At 41.0% G+C, this 24927-nt stretch overlaps 1 protein-coding gene across 8 annotated transcripts in view; it reads right to left on the minus strand.

Moving 5' to 3' along the window:
- The window catches only part of ELF2 (E74 like ETS transcription factor 2), a 142756-nt gene that overhangs the window by 117401 nt on the left and 428 nt on the right, over positions 1 to 24927 (minus strand). Inside the window, exon 1 of one of the 8 annotated variants that reach the window (XM_054553531.2) lies at positions 16185 to 17308. The exons of 6 other annotated variants lie outside the window; for them this stretch is intronic. The gene's annotated coding sequence lies outside the window, so the exon portion shown is untranslated. Of the gene's footprint in view, positions 1 to 16184; positions 17309 to 24927 lie in introns of those variants that run through there. One more of the 8 variants, XM_054553530.2, reaches the window with a different exon arrangement.

A 24927-nucleotide genomic window follows, 5' to 3' on the forward strand; every position in this document is an offset into this window, starting at 1 on the left:
TTTTTTCTGATTTAACTGCTTCTTAATACAAGTCCTAATTTGTGAGCAAGCTGTATCAGCATGAGGGTCAATTATCTTACTTGCTATTGCACCAATCATATCTGAAACACCTAACAGATCAGAAACAGAAAGGGTGACTCTATTTTATATGACATTCAAAAAAAGATAATTATAGAAATAGAAAATAAATCAGTTGGAAGGATTTAATCTCAAAAGGGTACAAGGAAACTCTCTGGGGTGAAAGAAATATTGTATTATCTTCATTGTGGTGGTAACTGCAAAATAGTATACATTTGCCACTCACAAAAATATGAGTGAATTTTACTACATGTAAATTAAACTTCAGTAAACTTGACTTTAAAAAGGACAATGTACAAAATTAGAATTAAGGAAACATCTGTATTCAAATATTAACAGTATTATCGTGACATTGAATGAGAAGAATTGTAATTTGTAGTCTACACCATTTTTTTTTTAAATGGGATCTCACTCTGTTGCCCAGGCTGGAATGCAATGGCTCAATCACGGCTCACTGCAGCCTTAACCTCCCAAGCTCAAGTGATCCTCCCACCTCAGCACAAGTAGCTGGGACCACAGGCATACACCACCATGCCCAGCTAATTTTTTTTATTCTATAGAGATGGGGGTCTCCCTATGTTGCCCAGGTTGGTCTTGAACTCCTGGGCCCAAGCAATTCTCCTGCCTCAGGCAGCCAAAGTGCTGGGATTACAGGTGTGAGCCACCAGGCAGAGCCTTGTAATTTACACTTATGTATAGTTTAATTCACAGCTGGTTCCTGCCTATAGATCAGTGAAAAAGCTCCATTACCCTTAGTCATTTAACTGATGAAATTAAATATTTTTAATAATGAAATCAATGCTTTAAGTACTTCTAATTCACATTTTAGTTGTCTTGTTTCCCTTTTGAAATTATCAAGTTCGACACGAATTTTATATATATATAGTTGTAATATTAATATAAATACAACATCAATAACAATAGTCTCATACTTTTTTTTTTTTTTTCTTTTGAGACAGAGTCTTGGTCTGTCGCCCAGGCTGGGGTGTAGTGGCGCAATCTCTGCTCACTGCCATTCTCCTGCCTCAAAAGTCTCATACATTTTTGTAGTTATTGAAACAAGCAGTTTTATGCATTCTTTCCATCCTTACAACAGCCCTGTAAAATAGGCATAATTATCCCCTTTATTACATAAAGACTATTTTGACAATACTCTATATACTATGAAAGAATAATAAAATGAAAAGAAAAGGCCAGGCACAGCGGCTCACACCTGTAATCCCAGCACTTTAGGAGGTCAAGGAAGGCAGGTTACTTGACCCCAAGAATTCAAGGCCAGCGTTGGCAACATGGGGAGACCCCATCTCTACTAAAAATACAAAAATTAGTCAGACACGGTGGCACACGTCTGTAGTCCCAGCTACTCAGGAGGCTGAGGTGGGAGGATCGCTTGAGCCTGGGAAGCAGAGGTTGCTGTGAACTGAGATTGTGCCACTGTACTCCAGCCTGAGTAACAGAGGGAGACCCTGTCTCAAAAAATAAAAATAATTAATAAATAAATAAATGGAAAAAAATCTTGGGACCTCCAAACTCACTATCCCAGAGGGAAAAGTAAAGCTTGGAAACTGAGTCACGCAAAACTGCCTCCCACTTTGTTCCTAAATAGATAGCTGCAAAGATAAAAGGCCACATACCTCACCAGGGGGCCTCTTTCACAATTTGCTCACAAGTAAATTCCTTCTGGGCCCAAGACCTTTACCCTAAAACAGAATTCTATTTAATTTCACACTGACAATATAAATTAAAAGCTTATCTTCAAAGGTATAGACAAACACAGGACTAGAAGTCATTCCTCCACTCACCCAAAACAAAGGCATACTTGACTGCTTCCTCTGTTTACTTTATGTTATGTAAAATGCAGATTCATAGAGTGCCAGTAAGAATGCATAGTTGACTTTCAGTCTACCCACTCCTTTTCACATGCAACATGTGGATTTAGTGAGCTCACAAGAATGTGACCATACTCTCCCTCTTTATTTTTTCTTTCCCCTTTCCCTACTGTCCCCTTTTTCCCCTTTAAAGGTTGAAGCCCTCAAAACCCCCTTTGGAAAAAGCACATGTCAAAGCTGTGCTGTGATTTTTGTGTTCCTTTTGCCTGGGCACATCCTCAACCTTGGCAAAATAAACCTCTAAATTCAAACTTGCCTCAGTCATTTTCTTTGTCTTACAATACTGAAGAGCTAGTATGATTTAAGAGTTAAAAGCCTATTGGCCACTGTATCTTCGGAACACAATAGGTGCTCAATAAATATTTTTTATGTTTTGGCTTTAATGCTGAGTAATTACCTGATGTGGGCAGTTACTTAATCTCCTTTAAGTTAAGTTTTCTCATCCATAAGATAGTATAAAACAACTCTGAGAAGTAGATGTATCTAGTTCTTTTCATTCTTTACATAAACTACCTGACACACTATAAGCATTAAATGAATGTCATTTGATCTGTTATTATCTTTTTAATAATACAAGACCCTAAGATATTAGTTGTGAAAGGGAAAATAAATCTCAGGACCCCCAAATCACTAAGCCAAAAGGAAAAACTAAGCTGGGAACTGTGTCAGGCAAACTTGCCTCCCATTTTATTCCTAAATAAGATAGCTACAACAATTAAAAAAAAAAAAAAGCTACATACTTCCCTCACAATTTGCCTACTAGGAAATTCCTTGTGGGCCTCAAGATCTTTACACTAAAATAGTTATGTTGAATTTTACCCTGATAATGTATCTTGATAGCTTATCTTCATGAGTGCAGGACAAAAGAGCTCTAAATCATCCCTCTGCTAACCTGACACCAATGCATATGTGAGTCTTCCTCTGATGTAAAAATGCAGATTCGCTGAGCTAGACAAGGCTTAAGTGGCTATTCCTCTACTCCCCTCTCACAGGTAAATTGTGTATTCAGTGAAAGGCTGATAAAATAATACAACTGCTTGTCTCTTGTCTACCCACACCTTTTAAAAATTTCTTCCTCTTTCCCCTTTAAATATTGAAGCTCTCAAAATCATCTTTGGAGAAAGGCACAAACCTACTTCCCAGATGTGCATCCTTCATCTTGGCAAAATAAACTTTCTAAATTGATTGAGACCTGTCTCAGATACTTCTTGGTTCACATGGTATAGGGGCAGCATCAGAGCTGTATTACACTGCTAAAGCTTCAGATGAGAATATAGTACCAGATGCGGTGGCACACCCATGCAGTCTCAGCTACTACAGATACTGAGGCAGGAGGATTGCTTGAGTCCAGGAGTTCTAAGCTGTAGTTCACTATGCCAATCATTTATCAACACAAAGTTCACCATCAGTATGGTGACCTCCAAGGAGAGGGGGATCACCAGGTCACCTAAGAAGAGGTAAACCAGCTCAGGTCAGAAACTTGAGCAGGTCAAAACTCTTATGCTGATCAGTAGTGGAATCATGCCTCAGAACAGCCCTTGTACTTCAGCCTGAGCAATTCAGCAAGACCCCATCTCGGAAAACAATAATTAAAAAGGCCAGCATGGTGTATCACACCTGTAGGGCCAAGACTTCGGGGAGGCCAAGGCAAGAGGATCACTTGAGTCCAGGAGTTCGAGACTAACCTGGACAACATAGTGAGACTGCATCTCTACAAATAATAATAATAAATAATAATAATGAAAAAGATAAAAGCAATATAATCTAATTACAACTCATGAAAAATTTAGATGTCATTCTTATTTGTTAAGACAAACATTAACACAGCATTTTACAAGGATAGAAGGTAAACTAATGAATTGTTTAAAGAAAGAATTCGCTTTTGAAAATGAGAATGAGGTCATTTTGAGGAAAACCAAGTGTAAGGACTATATAGTTTTTAACAATTTAGGCTCATAAGCCAGAACTGAGGATAAATAATTTTGGCAACAAGCACTCATATCATGAGAGTTAGTTTAGGAATAAATAATTAATCCAGATGTTTAAAAATGACGCTAGAAATTAACAGGATAAGAAAAGTTGCAGGAAAGCTCTTCAATCTGGAAGAGAACTTACAGCTCGTTTTACAAGAAAAAATTGATTGAAGAGGCTAATTGGAAAGTGATATAACTTGCCAATCATAAAAATAACTTTTCATTTCAAAAGTCTCATACCATAACTAACAATATCTCAAAATCCTTATTTACTCATGGCCTTGACACTGAGTTATCCAGTTAACATGTTATTAATTTTATACATATATTCTTTTTTTTTGGTGGGGGGGTCATCGGGGGACGGAGTCTCGCTCTGTTGCTCAGGCTGGAGTGCAGTGGCGCGATCTCGGCTCACTGCAAGCTCCGCCTCCCAGGTTCACGCCATTCTCCTGCCTCAGCCTCCCGAGTAGCTGGGACTACAGGCGCCCGCCACCACACCTGGCTAATTTTGTTTTTGTATTTTTAGTAGAGACTGGGTTTCACCGTGTTAGCCAGGATGGTCTCAATCTCCTGACCTCGTGATCCACCCGCCTCGGCCTCCCAAAGTGCTGGGATTACAGGCGTGAGCCAACATGCCCGGCCAAACTTATACATATATTCTTGTGTGGTATACACATGGTCTCATACCATGACTAATAAGAGCTTAACTATTCACGGCCTTGACACTGAGTAATCCAATTAACATACATGTTCATTCATAGATATATATATATTTTTTTGTTGTTGTTCTTAAAGACAGAGTCTCACTCCATCACCCAGGCTGGAGTGCAGTGGTGCGATCTCAGCTCACGTGCGATCTCAGCTCACCTTCACCTCACGTGTTCAAGCAATTCTCCTGCCTCAGCTTCCCAAGTAGCTGGGATTACAGGCACATACCATGCCTGGCTAATTTTTGTATTTTTAGTAGAGACGGGGTTTCACCATGTTGGCCAGGCTGGTCTCGAACTCCTGACCTCAAATGATCCACCCTCTTCAGCCTCCCAAAGTGCTGGGATTTCAGGCATGAGCCACCGCACCCAGCCTTAATCTTATATATATATTCATATTATGTGCTATACACATACAGGGATGCATTGCTTAATGGCAGAAATATATCCTGAGAAAGGCATCCTTAGGTCCTTAGGCAATTTTGGACCTTAGGATTTTGTCATTGTACAAACCTTATAGAGCGTACTTACACAGACATAGATGGTGTAGCCTGCCTACACACCTAGGCTACACAATATGGCTTATTGCTCCCAGTCTCCAAACCTGTACAGCATGTTACTATACTGAATACTATAGACAACTCTAACACAATGGAAAGTATTTGTGTATCTAAACATATCTAAATATAGAAAAGGTACAGTAAAACTAAGGTATTATAATCTTACAGGACTACTGTTATGTATCTGATCCATCATTGACTAAAATATCATTAATCTCTCTCATACACACACACGGAGGTAAGAAATGAACTTAGATAATTTGTGACATCATCAAAATTCTGTATAATTTTTTTTTTTTTTATACTGGGTCTCACTCTGTCAACCAGGCTGGAGTGCAGTGGCATCACATTACAGCTCACTGCAGCCTCAACCTCCTGGGTTCAAGCAATCCTCCTGCCTCAGGCTCCTGAGTAGCTAGGACTATAGGCACATGCCACCATACCCAACTAAGGTTTTTTCATTTTTTGCAGAGATAGGGTCTCATTTGTTGCCCAGGCAGGTCTGAAACTCCTGGCTTCAAGCAATCCTCCCATCTCAGCCTCCCAAAGTGCTGGAATTACAGGCATGAGCCATAGTACCCAGGCCTTTGGAGATATTTTGACACTTCCCTTATAAGGCACGTTTTGACATTTCTAGAAATCTTCAACCAAAGAACTAGACCAGTCAGGTTCCCAGGCATAACCTAATCAACAACGACTTGTTCAATCTGTTTTATGATGGTGAAAACTGAACAGCAAAGTATCATCTAAATATACTCTGGATAAGCTCGGGGCCAGTGGCGCAATGGATAACGCGTCTTGACTACGGATCAGAAGATTCTAAATATACTCTGGATAGAAATACAAGTCAAAACTTTAACTCGCATCCGTGTGAAGAGACCACCAAACAGGCTTTGTGTGAGCAACAAGGCTGTTTACTTCACCTGGGTGCAGGCGGGCTGAGTCCGAAGAGAGTCAGAGAAGGGAGATAGGGGTGGGAACGTTTTATAGGATTTGGGTAGGTAATGGAAAATTACAGTCAAAGGGGGTAGTTCTCTGGCGGGCAGGGGTGGGGGTCACCAGGTGCTCAGTGGGGGAGCTTTTGAGCCAGAAGAAGGAATTTCACAAGGTAATGTCATCGATTAAGGCAGAAACAGGCCATTTTCACTTCTTTTGTGATTCTTCAGTTACTTCAGGCCATCTGGATGTATACGTGCAGGTCACAGGAGATATGATGGCTTAGCTTGGACTCAAGAGGCCTGACATTTCTGCCTTCTTATATTAATAAGAAAAATAACATAAAACAAAATAGTGGTAAAGTGTTGGGGCAGCGAAAATTTTTGGAGGTGGTATGGAGAGATAATGGGCAATGTTTCTCAGGGCTGCTTCAAGCGGGATTAGGGGCAACGTGGGAACCTAGAGTGGGAGAGATTAAGCTGAAGGAAGATTTTGTGGTAAGGGGCGATATTGTGGAGTTGTTAAAAGGAAGATTAGTCATATAGAATGATTGGTGATGGAAACATTTATTGTACAGAACTATTGGTGATGGCCTGGATACAGTTTTGTATGAATTGAAAAACTAAACGGAATAAGAGAAGGAGAAAAACAGGTATTAAAGGACTAAGAATTGGGAGGACCCAGGACATCTAATTAGAGAGTTTCCAAGGGGGTCCAAGGGGGTTTAGCGTAATTATTTGCTTGGTTGGCAAGTCTTTAGGCTCTGTTCTTCACAGAGTCCTTTTTTTTAAGTTGGAGGCTGAGCTTGGTGAGGCGTGTTTTTAAAAAACCATTAGTCCGTTTTACCTTTCCTGAAGATTGAGGACCATAAGGGGTACAAAAGTTTCACTGAATACCAAGAGCCTGAGAAACTGCTTGGGTGATTTGACTAATAAAGGCCTGTCCGTTATCGGACTGTATAGACTGTATAGAGGTGGGAAGGCCAAACCGAGGAATTATGTCTGACAGAAGGGAAGAAATGACCATGGTGGCTTTCTCAGACCCTGTGGGAAAGGTCTCTATCCATCCAGCCAAAGTGTCTACCTAGACCAAGAGGCATGTAAGTAAAGTCAATCTGCCAGTCCTCGGCAGGGGCAAATCCCCGAGCTTGATGCGTAGGGAAGGGAGGGGGCCTGAGAAATTCCTGAGTAATAGTAGAATAGCAGATGGAACACTGAGCAATGATTTCCTCGAGGATAAATTCCCATGACGGAAAGGAAATGAGACGTTTTAAGAGATGGGCTAGCAGCTTGTAACCTACATGGAAGAGGTTATGAAATGATGACAGAATAGAATGGGCCTGTGAGGCTGGAAGGAGATCCTTGGTCCAAGAACCATTTGCCTTGTGTGGGAAGAGATTGATAGGTGGAAGTTTCAGTGGAGGAGTAGGTGGGAGTGGCCAGATGAGAAGCAGAAAAACTGCCCTGAGGGATAGACGTTGGAACTCTAGCTGCTTTTTTAGCTACCTTATCAGCATAAGCATGATGGGATCTGATGCCTTTTGATGGCTGCTTTTTTAGCTATCTTATCAGCATAAGCATTGTCCTGAATGATGGGATCTGATGACTTTTGATGGCTGCTTTTTTAGCTACCTTATCAGCGTAAGCCTTGACCTGAGCAATGAGATCTGATGCCTTTTGATGGCCTTTGTAGTGAATGACTCCAGCTTCCTTTGGAAATAAAGAGGCCTTGAGAAGAGTTTTTATTAAAATGGCATTAATGAAAGAGGACCCTTGTGTGGTGAGGAATCCTCTTTCTGCCCATATAACAGCATGGTGGTGCAAGATATGGAAGGCGTATTTAGAGTCAGTATAAATATTGATGCGTAGTCCCTTTGCAAGAGTGAGGGCTCAAGTTAAGGCAATGAGTTCGGCTTGCTGAGAGGCAGTGGGTTGGGGCGGAGCGCTAGCCTCAATGATAGATGTGGAAGATACTATAGCATAGCCTGCAGGCCAGGCGCAGTGGCTCACGCCTGTAATCCCAGCACTTTGGGAGGCCAAGGCAGGCAGATCACGAGGTCAGGAGATTGAGACCATCCTGGCTAACACAGTGAAACCCTGTCTCTACTAAAAATACAAAAAATTAGCCGGGTGTGGTGGTGGGCGCCTGTAGTCAGTTACTGGGAACACTGTGGGAGCCAAGTTCTCAGATGCCAGCCAATGGCCAATCTTGCAAGCAGACCTTTCTAAGAATAGCTATCTCAGACCTACTATGTTAACTCTTTTCTGCATAGCAAGTTATTTATCTTCTCCAGATCTCAGACTCATGTGTAAAAAGAGAATAATAATAGAAACTATTTCATGGAGACCATAGTACAAGTAATATGTAATCCTGTATGACAAGACTTCATGACCTAAAGATCAGTTGATGGTAGTGATGAGGAAGATTACAGAAAGTTATAGACAAGGTAAAACAACTCAAAACATAAATTTCAACCCGGCAGCAACTTTTAGAGGACAATAAAACCATAATTATCAGGAATGATCTTGAAAAAGGGTCAGTGGAAGAAACAATGACCCTGTCTTTCCCTCACAAAATATACGGGAGATTTAAAATATTTTATCATATTGGCCAGGGGTGGTGGCTCACACCTGTAATCCTAGCACTTTGGGAGGCCGAGGCGGGTGGATCACTTGAGATCGGGAGTTTGAGACCAGCCTGGTCAACATGCTGAAACCCTGACTCTACTAAAAATACAAAAATTAGCCGGGCATATTGGCTCACACCTGTAATCCCAGCTGCTCCAGAAGTTGAGACAGAAGAATGTCTTGAACCCAGGAGGTGGAGGTTGCAGTGAGCTGAGACAGTGCCACTGCACTCCAGCTTGGGCGACAGAGTAAGACTCCATCTCAAAATAAATAAATAAAAGAAAATAAAAATAAAATTCTAAAATGAATGCAGTAAGATCTCTCTGTGTGTGTCTCCATGTGTGCATACACACACGTGTGCCTAGATACGTTTAGGAGTGTTTATACCTATGTACGTATATTATGTTGCGTATTGTGTATACAGCCAGAAATTTCTTAAGGAATTCTATTCAGATTGGTTTAGATAAGTGAGTGCTTACATAAATTGTTAAAATATATAGGAATTAACTCAAATGCCTTTTTAATTTACATAATTTAAGTAAATCTTTGATAAATAAGCTGGTTTTAAATTTGTTGATGAAATAAAAATAGGAACATCTTCAGAACTGTCAGCATACATTTTTGCCTGGTTTTACTAGTTAGAATTTGTTTCTGCTAAATGTTTTAGGGTGTCATGACTGACACACGTTATAAAACTATAAAACCAGCCTAAAAACAGAATAGTCTTTTATTCGTGAAGCTCTTTGATAAGACTAATTTAATAGTGTTGATTTAATGAAAACAGCTGTATCTTCTGAGTTATCAACAAAATCTCCATACATTTAACTTTAAGGTTCTTTCTTAGGTTAACATCTGATATTCTTAGGCTATGAAAAGGGCGAACAGGAAAGTAACCTGAATGACGACTAGCTTTGTCTAATATCTCAGTTCTCACAAATAGTCTACGTAAAACTGTTAAAAAAAAAAAAAAAATTATGAGTAGGCCGGGCGCGGTGGCTTACGCCTGTAAATCCAGCACTTTGGGAGGCTGAGGCAGGCGGATCACCTGAGGTCGGGAGTTCAAGACCAGCCTGACCAACATGGAGAAACCCCGTCTCTACTAAAAATACAAAATTAGGCCAGGCGCAGTGTAATCCCAGCACTTTGGGAGGCCAAGACGGGTGGATCACAAGCTCAGGAGATCGAGATCATCCTGGCTAACATGGTGAAACCCCAACTCTACTAAAAATACAATAAATTAGCTGGGCGTGGTAGCGGACGCCTGTAGTCCCAGCTACTCAAGAGGCTGAGGCAGGAGAATCACCTGAACCCGGGAGGCGGAGGTTGCAGTGAGCTGAGATCGCGCCACTGCACTCCAGCTGGGGCGACAGAGCGGGACTCCGTCTCAAAACCAAAATTAGCCGGGCATGGTGGAGCATGTCTGTAATCCTGTGGTGAGCCGAGATCATACCATTGCACTCCAGCCTGGGCAACAAGAGCAAAACTCTGTCTCAAAAAAAAAATTAAAATTAAAAAAAAAACAAATTATGGGCCAGGCACGGTGGCTCACGCCTGAAATCCCAGCACTTTGGGAGGCCGAGGAGGGCAGATCACAAGGTCGGGAGTTCAAGACCAGCCAGTTCAAGACCAGCCTGGCCAAAATGGTGAAACCCCGTCTCTACTAAACATACAAAAATTAGCTGGTGTGGTGACGGGTGCCTGTAATCCCAGCTACTCCAGAGGTTGAGGAAGGAGAACTGCTTGAACCCGGGAAGTGGAGGCTGCAGTGAGCCAAGATGGTGCCACTGCATTCCAGCCTAGGTGACAGAGCAAGACTCCATCTCGGAAATAAATAAATAAATAAAGTATGTAAATGCAAATGGGATAAATGTTTATAAATGAACTTTTCACATAATTTGAAATATTAAAATTATGTTAAATTAAGTGATAAATACTCATTAAATGTCCAGATCATTTCCAAATAAGGAAAAATATTGAAACACCAATTGCTGAACATAAATACGTTTGTTCTTGCCTTGATAAATCTTATAGAAAGACTGAATATATTTCAGTCTATTAATACACACAAAATTATGTTACGGAGAATGTTTGTAAAAAATATTTAAAAGTCTAAGCATAGTGGCTCACACCTGCAATCCCAGCACTCTCAAAGGCTGAAACAGGAGGATTACTTAAGGCCAGGAGTCCAAGACCAGCCTGACCAACATGGCAAGACTCTGTCTCTACAAAAAAAATTTTAAATTACCCAGGCATGGCAGCATGCTCCGGTAATCCCAGCTACTCCAGGGGCTAAGATAGGAGGATCCCTTGACCTCAGAGTTCAAGTTATAGTATGCTATGATCATGCCACTGCACTCTAGGCTGGGCAATAGTGAGAGACCTTAACTCAAAAAATAAAAAAATATATAAAATGATTCTCATCTATAAAATACTGATATATGATAGTTCAAAATTTCTTGCTTCCTAGGTTTTCATTAAAAATCAAGATTACTAAGTTAGAAATTCTAACTAATGTATGTAATTCTGTATATGAAGTGTAACAAAAAATATCATATGGCTCTGATGAGAAAAATTATGAGAAAAGCATAAGGATGTATTATTCTTTGAGAAAAAAGAATAAGTGTAAATTCAGAGGTTATTTAAGGTTATTTCAAAAAGTAATATTTAGGAAGGAAATAATATAAAAAGGACTCAGTAAGCCGGAGAGAGAAATATAAAGAAAGTTATAAGGATGTAATTTTGGCAAGGAGGGTTAAAAGGAGAATAACTTTTCAAAATGATAAGGAAAAAAGAAAGTAAACTGTGTCCTAAAGTGTAAGGACAGGTTATTTAAGAAAGAGAAAGTATAGGACAAAGCTAAAGGCCCAAGAATGTTGTGGAAGATCTGATTAAGCGGTGGAAAGTTTGTGAAGGATGAATTTATTAAAGAAATTTTGTGTGTGGACCAGACACAGAGGCTCATGCCTGTAATCCCAGCACTTTGGGAGGCTGAAGCAGCCAGACCACTTGAGCCCAGGAATTCAAGATCAGCCTGTTCAACACAGTGAAACCCCATCTCTACAAAAAATACAAAAACTAGCCAGACAGACTGGCATGTGCCTGTAGTCTCAGCTACTCAGAAGGCTGAGGTGGGAGGATCACTTGAGCCCGCAAAGTTGAGCCTACAGTGAGGCATGATCGCAGTGGAGACAGAATGAGTCCCTCTATCAAAAAAAAAAGGAAGTAGGAAGGAAGGAGGGAGGGAGAGACGGAGGGAGGGGTGAGAAAGAGAAAAGAAAGAGAGAAAAAGAAAGAAAGGAAAGGAAAGGAAGGAAGGAAGGAAAGAAGAAAAGAAAGAAAGAAGAAAAGGAAAGGAAAGGGCAAGGGCAAGAGAAAAAGAAGGAAGGGAGGGAGGGGTGAGAGAGAAAGAGGGAGGGAGGGGAGGGAGGGGGACGGAGGGGGAGGGGGGGAGAGAGAGAGGAGAGGGGGAGGGAGGGAGGGAGGGAGAGAGAGAGAGAGAAAAGAAAGAAAGAAAGAAAGAGAAGGAAGGAAGGAGAGAGAAAGAAAGGTAAAGAAGAGAAAGAAAGAAAGAAAAGGAAAGAAAAAAAGAAAGAGAAAGAAAAGAAGAGAGTAAGAAAGGAGAGAGTAAAGAGAGAAAGAAAGGGAGAAGAAAAGAAAGAGAAAGAAAGAGAAAGCGGGGGGAGGGACGGAGGGAAAGAGAGAGAGAAGGAAGAAAAGAAGGAAGGAAGGGAGGGAGGGAGGGAGGAAGGAAGGAAGGAAGGAAGATTTTTCATACGATTAACTTGGCTATAAATAAAAGAAAATTAGTTACAAGTCTTCCTAAAAGTTTAGCTTTGGTCAGGCACGGTGGCTCACGCCTGTAGTCCCAGCACTTTGGGAGGCGGAGGCGGGTGGATCACCTGAGGTCAGGAGTTCGAGACCAGCCTGGGCAACATGGAGAAACACCATCTCTACTAAAAAATACAAAAATTAGGTGGGCGTGGTGGCACGCGCCTGTAGTCCCAGCTACTCTGGAGGCTCAGTCAGGAGAATCACTTGAACCTGGGAAGTAGAGATTGCAGTGAGCCAAGACTGTGCCACTGCACTCTAGCCTAGGTGACAGAATGAGACCCTGTCTCAAAAACAACAACAAATACCTAAAATTTTGGTCCCCTGTGTTAGAACAAGCTTTTCTTCAAGTCTTGATCTGTTCTTAGTAAAAACTGCAAGAGGTTTTTATGTTTAATTCAGAAATCTGTTTCTTCAAATTTTTAAACATCTTCTGAACTGCAGCTTTAGAGTTTAGAGCAATTCTGCATTGGCTTTTCCTGATGTGTCTGAATTGCTCCATTTAACCCAGAATTTCCCATGATTTTACTAAGAGCCATGTATTTCCTGCTCAAGGTACTAGTTTTCTTGTTTACATTTGTCTATAATATGGTGTACACTCATAACCTTAGATACACATTCTTCCTGTGTCAAGTAATTTTTCATCAGGTCCAACTTCCAGATTATCTATATGGGTTTCCTATTAGGAGAAGCAATCTCACTGCAGGAAGTTTTCTTTGCCCTTTTGTTAACTGGCCCAAGAAACAAAGATTTTGCATCTTATGAAGATAATCCCTGTATTTCATGCTGTCTTTATTAGGGTTTTTGGTTATTTAGGAAAACTGTGCTTTAGAAGGGTTAAGGGTTTTGGTTTTTTGTTTGTTTGTTTCCCATCCATGTAACTTTCTGTATTGCTTTTGAAATCTTTTATTATTACTGTGGTTAAATTAATGACTATTATTTCACAGTGACCTATGATTCTGTTTTGATCAGGTGTTTTAAACCTTTTGACATCTTTGGTAAACTTCCCCAGGATCAAGTTCTAAATTAAGTCTTACGGCTTGGCGCAGTGGCTCATGCCTGTAATCCCAGCACTCTGGGAGGCCGAGGTGGATGGATCACCTGAGGTCAGAGTTCGAGACCAACCTGACCAACACGGAGAAGCCCCATCTCTACTTAAAATACAAAATTAGGCCAGGCGCAATGGCTCACACCTGTAATCCTAGCTACCCAGGAGGCTGAGGCAGGAGAACCACTTGAATCCCGGAGGCAGAGGTTGCAGTAAGCTGAGATCCCACCACTGCACTCCAGCCTGGGCAACAGAGCAAGACTCCGTCTCAAAAAAATAAAAAATAAAATAAATAAGTCTTTCTTGACTTCAAACTAACTTTAGGATGTTCCACAAGGCACTCGACCTTCTCAAAGATTTCTGAAATGGAGACACTGAACTAAATCAGGCTTATTTGATATGCTGAATTATATGGAAAGCATTGACAAATAAGTGATTCTAGATCTTCTTTCAGTTACATTTATTGATTTATTGATATGATATTAATATGAATATTCTAAAAGTATATAAAACTCTTAGAAATCTAATAGGTCATCAGTCATAATTCTAGTATATGTTACATGCCACATGTAATAACTGAATTTCTTTGTCAATTGCTGATTATAATGAACTTCATCAGATTTTTAACCATGGCTATTCTAAATCTTCATCATTTACAGTTTTGATTCTTCTCTAAAACAAGGCTGGGCATGGTGGCTCACGCCTGTAATCCCAGCACTTTGGAAGGCCAACACGGGCAGATCACCTGAGGTCAGGTGTTCGAGACCAGCCTGGCCAATATGGCTACTAAAAATAAAAAATTTTAGTCTTTAGTCTCTGGTCTTTACTAATTTTAGTCTTTAGTCTCTACTAAAAATACAAAAATTAGCCAAGGTAGTGGTGTGCACCTGTAATACCAGCTGCTTGGGAAGCTGAGACACAAGAATCACTTGAACCCGGGAAGTGGAGGTTGCAGTGAGCCGACATCAGGCCACTGCACTCCAGCCTGGGTGACAGAGTCAAACTCTGTCTCAAAAAATAAATAAATAAAATTTAAAAATAAATAAAAATAAAAATATCTGCAATCAGATTCATGGAAAAGACGTGTACTCTTAAATATACATTTCTAATAACTTTAAGCTCAATGGACTAAAAATTTTCCAGAATTCTAATGAAGAAACTGATTAGTTAGAAAAACTACTAATTAAGATCAAGCAACACAAAACATGAGATTAGGCCAGGCACGGTGGCTCACGCCTGTAATCCCAGTACTTTGGGGAGGCCAAGGCAGGCGGATCACAAGGTCAGGAGATCGAGACCATCCTGGCTAACATGGTGAAACCCCATCTCTACTAAAAATACAAAAAATTAGCTGGGCGTGGTGGTGGGCACCTGTAATCCCAGCTACTCAGGAGGCTGAGGCAGGAGAATGGCATGAACCCAGGAGGCAGAGCTTGCAGTGAGCTGAGATGGCGCCACTGTACTCCAGCCTGGGCGAGAGTGCAAGACTCTGTCTCAAAAAAAAAAAATAAAATAAAATATGAGATTAAATAATCAATGTTTTTATGACTTTTATTTGAAACCTTGTTGGTTCTTTACTTAAATGTTCAGTTTTCCAGATTTAAGAAAACTTTTTCTCTTAAAGTATCAATCATTTACAGTAATTTGGTAAGATAATACTTATCTCAACAAAAGTGAAAGCATTTACTTTTTCTCCCTACTTGATCCCTCTGCATTAGATATTGGTTAAGTAAAATTCAGAAACTATTCATGAGTCTTATTTTTATGATAATACAGGGTTTTTAGCATAAGTTCATAAAAATTTGCTCTCTTTATAACAGGATACAATTAGAAACATTAGTTATATTACCAAGACTTTGACTGGAATATCATATTTAAGAATGTGCACACAATGTCTGGGTTCAGGTGTTCCCATCCCTACAGTGAGAGAATATAATCTGTCACTTCTTGGCCAGCCCAGCAACCTTAAGGCTGTAGGTGAAATCTAATGCCTCCCTTGGTTTGGCTTCCTAGTCTTGAAAGGTTTATAAATCTGAAATTTCTTTGTGGTCAACTGCTATTCTTGCTGCATTTATGTAAATAATCAGACAAAAAACTAATAAAACTATTTTATAAACAGATTTGTCTTATTCTGATTATCTCTGGTAGAAACTGGGATGACTATAAAAAGTTATGCTTCTAAAGAAAAGCTATACTGTATCTGTTATTAGACTGTAGCCCTGTACACTGTATTTGAGTTTTTATTATCTACCTGCAAACTGGCCTAGATCCTAAATTCTTCTAGGTTCCTCCAATCCAACTTTCTTCCACAGAATTATTAAAACAGAAATTGCTCTGTTCCTGAAGCCCTATAAGCTGAAACTCAATGAATTTTAAGGGACAAGTCTGGTACTCGAAGTCTGAGCCACACAGAAAAGTTCACCAAACTGCTCAATGCCTTAACCAGAGACATTCAAACTGCAAATCAGGATGAGAAGTCGCTGGTTCCGCACTGTAGACAGCTTTTCCCAAGATAACTGAACAAGGGGAGATTCTTACCCCTCTTAAGGCGTAGCTTTTTCACTTGGCAAGATAATGTTGTAATTGAAATTTTACAATCAGTAGCTTCTGCTGGTAACTTGACAGAACTTGACCTAACAGATCCTTCAGTCCACCTAGTGGGTGACTCTGGCAACATCCCTAAAAAAATTATTCACACTCTGCTTTAATTCAACCCAGTTATAGAATACCGAATGATAACATTGCTCTGCATTAGCTATTAGTTAAGCAAAGAAATGTCTGTGCTATTACTAATACTACATGATTTACCTGGATAAATTCCTTTGAGGAAGTTAAGACTCATACGCAAAATAAGAAAACAGATCACATGGTTACCACAGGTCTCATCTAGTTCTCCATGGTCACTTGGTTTATTCAACTGACTGCCTTTAGGTCTAGCTTCATGGCTCAAAACCATTATGTAACCTGGTATTATATTAGTATTAATTTTACTTTGTATTTTCCTTTTTAAACTTTGTACATGTTATTTGTTACATTTCTGTAGAAGTACAGAATTATACTGACCCAACAGAATTATACTGGGCTGGCCCTAAACCCTGAGATGATAGCCTACATTTAAGGAACAGACAAAAACTGATCTTAATAACGGATTCCCAGCAGACTTAGCCTGAGAATCACTCCCTCCAAACTTCCCTTGTTGCTCAAATGTGACTGAAAGGGTCCTGACACTGACTCCTAGTTTGACAAGCACTCCCTCCAACATGGAACCATACCAACAACCCAGGACAGGTCCATCCTGGCAGCTAAAGATAATTAAAACCTAACTACAAGATGATTGATCAGTGATGCTTCCAAAGAAAGATCCCTTTTGTTTTGTTTTATTTGTTTTTTTAGAGACAGGGTCTCGCCATGTTACTCAGGTGGGTCTCAAACTCCTGGGCTCAAGCAATCCTCCTGCCTCTGCCTCCCAAAGCACCAGGATTACAGGCATGAGCCACTGTGCCTGGGTCCAAAGAAAGATTTTGATCAAAAGGGGGAAAAGTGAAAGTTGTTAGAATTAAAATTGAGTCATTTGTATTAAAAGCCCTGACAAATGGAGCCAGGGAAGGCCATGAAAGGAGGATTCTCATGCATGAATACCTGATTAAAAAAAAATAACCCACGCCATTGCCCGGGCGTGGTGGCTCACGCCAGTAATCTCAGCACTTTGGGAGGCCGAGACAGGCAGATCACACTTGTAATCCCAGCACTTTGGGAGGCCAGGGCAGGCAGATCACTTGAGGTCAAGAGTTCAAGACCAACCTGGCCAAAATGGTTAAACCCCATTCCTACTAAAAATACAAAAATTAGCCAGGCGAAAAAATTAGCCAGGCGTGGTGGTGCAGGCCTGTAGTCCCAGCTACGTGGAAAGTTGAGGCAGGAAAATCACTTGAACCCAGGAGGCAGAGGTTGCAGCAAGCCGAGATCGCACCACTGCACTCCAACCTAGGCGACAGACCGAGACTACATCTCAAAAAAAAAAAAAAAAAAGATCACAAAAAAATCCATAAATGCCACAACCCTGCACAAAGGGAATTGCAACCTTACACAAAAAAATACTTCTGCAAGGACATCTGCTCAGTAACTTCATGTCCAACCTCAGACTGGCACCACTCTTGTCACTGATCTTTATAGCCAAACACAACTGATTTAAAACAATGATGTAATCTTCCTCATTTTTCCTTTAAAAATCTGTCTTGGTTGGGCGCGGTGGCTCATGCCTGTAATCCCAGCACTTTGGGAGGCCGAGGCGGGTGGATCACGAGGTCAGGAGATCGAGACCATCCTGGCTAACACGCTGAAACCCTGTCTCTACTAAAAATACAAAAAATTAGCCGGGCGTGGTGGCGGGCACCTATAGTCCCAGCTACTCGGGAGGCTGAGGCAGGGGAATGGCGTGAACCCGGGAGGCAGAGCTTGCCATAAACTGAGATCTCGCCACTGCACTCCAGCCTGTGTGACAGAGCGAGACTCCGTCTCAAAAAAAAAAAAAAAAAATTGTGTCTTCCTTTACCTCCCTGAATATGCACATAGTTTACTATGGTATGCATATTCCCATTATAATGCCCATTCCTGAATAAATATTGTTTTCTTTCAGAGGGACTGTCTTTTATTTAGGTTGACAGAACCATCTGTATGTAAAAGATGAATTTAGAACCTTATTTCTCACCATACACAGAAATTAATTCAAAATAGATGATAAAATCTAACTGTCAGAGCTAAAACTATAAAACTTCTAGAAAGCAGAAAAATCTCAAGAGCTTGGATTAGGCAGAGTTCTTACATAAGACAACAAAAGTATGATGTATAAAAGAAAAAATTTAGAAACCACACTTCATCAAAATTTAAACTAATTACGCTTTAAAAGATCTCAATCGCCTTTTTTTTTTTTTTTTTTGAGACAGAGTCTCGCTCTGTTGCCCAGGCTGGAGTGCAGTGGTGTGATCTCGGCTCACTGCAACCTCCACCTCCCGGGTTCAAGCGATTCTCCTGCCTCAGCCTCCTAAGTAGTTGGGGCTACAGGTGCACACCACCACACCCGGGTAATTTTTGAATTTTTAGTAGAGATGGGGTTTCACCATGTTGGCCAGGCTGGTCTCGAATGCCTGACCTCATGATCCGCCCACCTCAGTGTCCCAAAGTGCTGGGATTACAGGTGTGAGCCACCACGTCCAGCCACCAATTTTTTAAGCAATGAAAAGACCAGCAACAGACTGTGAAGAAATATTGGCAAATCGTATATCTATTAAAGAACTTACATCCAGAATATATTTTAAAAAAAAACTTCTTACAACTCAATAAGTCAAACAACCCAATTTTATTATATTATATTTTTTTTTTTGAGACAGAGCCTTGCTCTGTCGCCCAGGCTGCAGTGCAGTGTTGCAATCTCAGCTCACTGCAACCTCCGTCTCCCAGGTTTATGCAGTTCTCCTACCTCAGCCTTCTGAGTAGCTGAGATTATGGGCATGCGCCGCCACCTCCTCCAGCTAATTTATGTATTTTTAGTAGAGACAGGGTTTTGCCATGCTGACCAGGCTGGTCTCGAACTCCTGATCTCGGGTGATCCACCCACCTCAGCCTCCCAAAGTGCTGGGGTTACAGGCATGAGCCACCGCACCCAGCCCAAACAACCCAATTTTAAAAGGAGCAAAAGATCTGAATAGCGATGTCATCAAAAAAGATGGGTCAGACACGGGGGCTCATGCTTGTAATCCCAGCACTTTGGCAGGCCAACGCAGGAGGATTACTTGAGCCCAGGGGTTCAAGAGTAGCCTGGGCAATGCAGTGAGACCCCCATCTCTACAAAAAAGAAAAATAAAAAATTAACCGGGCATGGTGGTATGCACCTGCATTCCCCATTCCCAATTACTCAGGAGGCTGAGGTAGGGGGACTGCTCGAGCCCAGGAGGTCAAGGCTACAGTGAGCTCTGGTCGCACCACTGCACTCCAGCCAGCCCATTTATGCCAAGTGTTCCATTTTTGGAATGCTAAGCTTGTGGGAATTATTAATATCCTACTGCTCAAGGTCATCACCAAGGTCTGATTTTTCACAAAAAAAATTGCAACTTCAGTAATAAATGGATTAAGAAAAAAGATACATGAAAAGATGCTCAATACTATGAGTCATAACGAAAATTAAAATTAAAATCACAATGACTCCACTAAACAGTACACAGAGAAAAAAAGAAAAAAAACACAACGAATTAACAAAATCAGGCCGGGCACGGTGGCTCACGCCTGTAATCCTAGCACTTTGGGAGGCCAAGGCAGGAGGACTGCCTGAGCTCAGGATTCGAGACCAGCCTGGGCAACATGGTGAAACCCTGTCTCCACTAAAAATACAAAAAATCAGCTGGGCGTAGTTGTGCTCGGCTGTAATCCCAGCTACTCGGGAAGCTGAGGCACGAGAATTGCTTGAACCCAAGAGGGAGAGGTTGCAGTGAGCTGAGATTGCACCACTGCACTCCAGCCTGGGCGACACAGTGACTCAAAGACAAACAAATTCATATCCATTACAACAGCTATAATTTTTTTAAAAAAAGACAATAATAAGTGTTGGCAAAGATGTGAAGAAAACTGGAACTCTCAAACATTGCTGTTAGCAATATAAGATATTATGGCCACTTTGGGAAACAGTTTGGCAGTGTCCTAAAAAGCTAAACGTATGATGCTGTAATTCTACTCCTAGATAGCTAACCAAGAGAAACAAAACCGTATATTCACATAAAGACTTGTACTCAAATGTTTGAGTATTATTCAAGAGTCAAAAACTGGAAATAATCGAAACACCTATATATACTGGTCAACAGCTAAAGTGTGTTACAGTAATCTCCCCTTACCTACATTTACTTTCTAGTTTCAGTTACCCACAGTCAAACATGGTCTGAAAATGATAAATGGAAAATTTCAGAAATAAACAATCTATGTTTTAAATTGAGTGCCATTCTGAGCAGCATGATGAAACCTCATAACATGCCCCTCTGCCTTGGACATGAATCATCCCTTTATCCACCATATTCACGCTGTCTACACTACCTGCTTGTTAGTCACTTAGTGGCCATCTCAGCTATCAGATCAACTAGTATCGTAGTGCTAGTAACCCTTATTTTACTTAACAATGGCTCAAACACTCAAGAGTAATAAGGATGACAATTGGATATGCCAAAAAGAAGCTGTAAAATATTTCTTTTAAGTGAAAAAGTGAAAGTTCTCAATTTAATAAGAAAAAAATCTTTATGCTGAGTTTGCTAACATCTACAGTAAGAAATCTTCTATCTATGAAATTGTGAATTGCATATTGTTGTAACTATTCTATCGTATTGTTTTTAATCTCTTATTATGCCTGATTAACAAGTTAAACTTTATCATAGGTATACAGATATAGAAAAAAATAATATAGGGTTCAATACTACCTGAGATTTCAGGCATCCACTGGGGGTCTTGGAATGTATCCCACACAGATAACGGGGAGGACTATCATGCACCTATACAAAGAAATACTATTCCAAAGTAAAAAGGGACAAAAAACTGATAAACACTACAATATGAATGAATCCCAAAAACAGTATACTAAGTGAAAGCAGCCAGATACAAAAGGCTACATATTGTACAATTCCATTTATACAAAATATCCAGTAAAAGCAAATGGATTAAGACAAAACCAATCAGTGATTGCCTGAGGCTGGGGGTGGGAATAAGAGTTAACTGCAAACAGGCTGGAGGGAATTTTGGAGGCAATGGAAATGTTCGAAAACTAGCTCAAGGTGATAGTTTCACAATTCTATATATTTACTAAAAATTATTGAATTATATACTCAAAATGGATAATTTTTTTGGTATCAGGTAAGTCAAAAGCTAATTTATTAAAAAGTGTACATACCTAAAGAAATGACAACACATCTACACAAAAACATGAATATTCATAGCAGCATAATAGCCCAAAAAAAGAAACTTAAATATCCATCAACTGATGCACAGATAAATAAAATGTAATATATCCATAAATAGAATATTAATCATCAATAAAAAAAAAATGACCACAAGGGTGGGTGCAGTGGCCCACACCTGTAATCCCAGCACTTTGGGAGGCCGAGGCGGGTGGATCATGAGGTCAGGAGATCAAGACCATCCTGGCTAACACAGTGAAATCCCATCTCTACTAAAAATACAAAAAATTAGCCAGGCGCGGTGGCACACACCTGTAGTCCCAGCTACTTGGGAGGCTGAGGCAAGAGAATCGCTTGAACCCGAGAGGCGGAGGTTGCAATGAGCTGAGATCGTGCCACTGCACTCCAGCCTGGGCAACAGAGCGAGACTCCGTCTCAAAAAAAAAAAAAGACTATAAAAAATTTTTTTAAGTAAAAAGGATCAGGTGCAGTGGCTCACGCCTGAAATCCCAACACTTTGAGAGGCCAAAGAGAGAGGACTGCTCGAGCACAGGAGTTCAAGACTACCCTGGGCAATATGGTGAAACCCCATCTCTATCAAAAAGAAAATAGATTAGCCAGGCACGATGGCTCACCCCAGTAATCCCAGCACTTTGGGAGGCAGAGGCGGGCGGATCACGAGGTCAGATCGAGACCATCCTGGCTAACACGGTGAAACCCCATCTCTACTAAAAATACAAACAAACAAAAAAAAACAACATTAGCCAGGTGTTGTAGCACGTGCCTGTGGCAGGAGAATTGCTTGAACCAGGCAGCAGAGGCTGCAGTGAGCCAGATCGCACCACTGCACTCCAGCCTAGGTGACAGAGCGAGACTCCGCCTTAAAAAAAAAAAAGAAAGAAAGAAAGAAAATAGATTAAATTAAAAAAAAAAAGAAATGAAGTACTGACACATATTACAACATGGATATACTTTGAAAGCACTATACTAAGCGAAAGAAGCCAGTCACAAAAGACCACATTTATGGTTTCATTTACATAAAATGTCCAGAACAGTCTAATCTATAATGATAGAAAGTCGATCAGTGGTTGCATAGGACTGGGAGTGCTGAGGGAAAATGAAAAGCGACTGTTAATGGATATGGGGCTCTTTTGGGGGATGATTAAAATGCTGTAAAATTGATTATAGTGATGGCTGCACAACTTTGAATATACAGTCGGCCCTCCATATCCATGAGTTCTGAATCCATGGATTCAATCAATGAGGTACAGAAACTACTGAAAAAAAAATTATGTCTGTAAATGAACATGTACAGACTTTTTTCTGGTCATTATTCCTTAAACAATACACAGTATGACAACTATTTACACAGCATCCACATTGTATTAGGTAGTATGAGTAATCTGGAAATGATTTAAAGCATACAAGAGGATATGCATAGTTTATATGCAAATACTATGTCATTTTTATTCATTTTTCCTAAGAGACAGGATTTTGCTCTGTCACCCAGGCTGGTGTCCAAACTCTGGCCTCAAGAGATCCTCCCACCTCAGCCTCCTGAATAACTGGGATTACAGGCACAAGCCACTGCACCCAGCAACTATGCCATTTTATTTTAGGGACCTGAGCATCCATAGATTCTGGTATCTGAGGAAGGCCCTAGAACAAATCCCCAACAGATACCGATGGACAATTGTACTAAAAACCACTGAATCGTTCACCTGCAAAATGGAGTAATTTTTTAAAAAATTAATAAGCCCACCAAACTGTACACTTTAAACTGAACTGACTAGTATGTGAATTATATCACAGTGAAGCTGTTACCTCTCCAAAAATGGTATACAACATGAGCAGGTAAAGCCATTAACAATAGCAGACCCTACAGGCCACAGGTACCAATGTGTTTTACTCAGGATAGAAAAATCCCAAAGTTACAAATTCTTTCCAACCATACTCAAGCTGACTATTTTGTAAATGAGTATTTATGTCTGAAATGAGAGGCAATGATAAATCCAATGAGTTAAATCACTAAACTTAAAAATAGGCTGACATAAACATACAAATTTCAAATGCCCAGGATATTCCAATTTTCTATTTCATGTGTTTAACTACTAGATATCGTCTCAATAATAGTTACATGAATGTACTCTGTAAACTGTAATGCTCTATAAAAAGTTTTATTATTCCTAAATTCCCTTAAATGTAATTTAATGGTTTCCAGTCGTATATAAGTCATTCTACCTTTTGAAGAAACTCTGAAACACAAATATCCAATCCTTTCTTAGTAAAGCATACATCCTTCCGTGATTCTGGCACCAAAGAAAGTGCATAATTTACTTCGGGATAGAGAATCACAGATAAAAAGGAAAACAAATCTGATTATCAAACACACGATTACTATTCTCTCATCACCGGATTACAATTTAAACCATTAAGCTGAAGTAAATGTTCATGAACACAAGAAAGCGGGGAATTTTTAACAGTTTTACAATGACGTATCCCCCTCTTCCTCATTTAATGAAGTACTAAGAACTTAAAGGCTATTCTGCAGCGAATCTGGCTCCTAGAAAGAGTCCATCCAGGATGCTGGCAAAGGGAAAAGAGTAGAAACTGTGAGATCTGGATTATTCTTGGTGTTACGGAATATTTTATCAGTCCTTTATGGATATGGAATAAAAATGCCCAAATGGAGCAGGAGAGCGGGCTCGGCTGCCCTGATCACAAAGCTCCTGGGGTAGAGTCAGCATACAATCCTGGCAGAGCCCTCCCTGTTCTCCTTCCGCGCCCCTAGACCATCCCGTCGCGCGGTTCCTAAGGACCAGCTTCGCGAGGATCCAGAAGGCGGTCACTGGACGTGCGTGTTACAAGCCCGTTTTTGTTTTGTTTAAGAAACAGATTCCGATCCGAGCCAAGCCTCCCTACCTCCCGGGGAATAGGGGGAGATGGCAGCACGGTGCCGGCGTGGAGAGCGAGAATAAAAGAACTGCTGAGTACAACCTGTCGTGCAAGCTAGCAGCGCCGGGAAGCAAAGGTAAGCGGCGGCGATAAGACACCACAGGGAAGGAAACTGGTGTCCAGCGCCCCCCCCGCCCGCCCGCCACCCAGAGCGGCCGGAGCCTCCCAGGTCCCGCCCCGAGCTCGCCGCCCAGCCCCGGCGCCGGCCGCAGACTCCCGCCCTACACAAACCCTCCCAAGACGCGCTTCCTCCGGAGCCGGACCCCCGCCCTGGCCTCCCCGCGGGATGAGGCGGGTCAGTTCAGTCCGCTTCTCGGCAGAGGTGACTCGCGCAGAGATGTAAACACGGCGAGACAAGCTGCGCTCGGCCCATCCCCCCCGCCGGGGTCTGTAACCTC

Source organism: Pongo abelii, chromosome 3 (assembly GCF_028885655.2).
Source record: "Pongo abelii isolate AG06213 chromosome 3, NHGRI_mPonAbe1-v2.0_pri, whole genome shotgun sequence".
Taxonomy (NCBI): Eukaryota; Metazoa; Chordata; class Mammalia; order Primates; family Hominidae; genus Pongo; species Pongo abelii.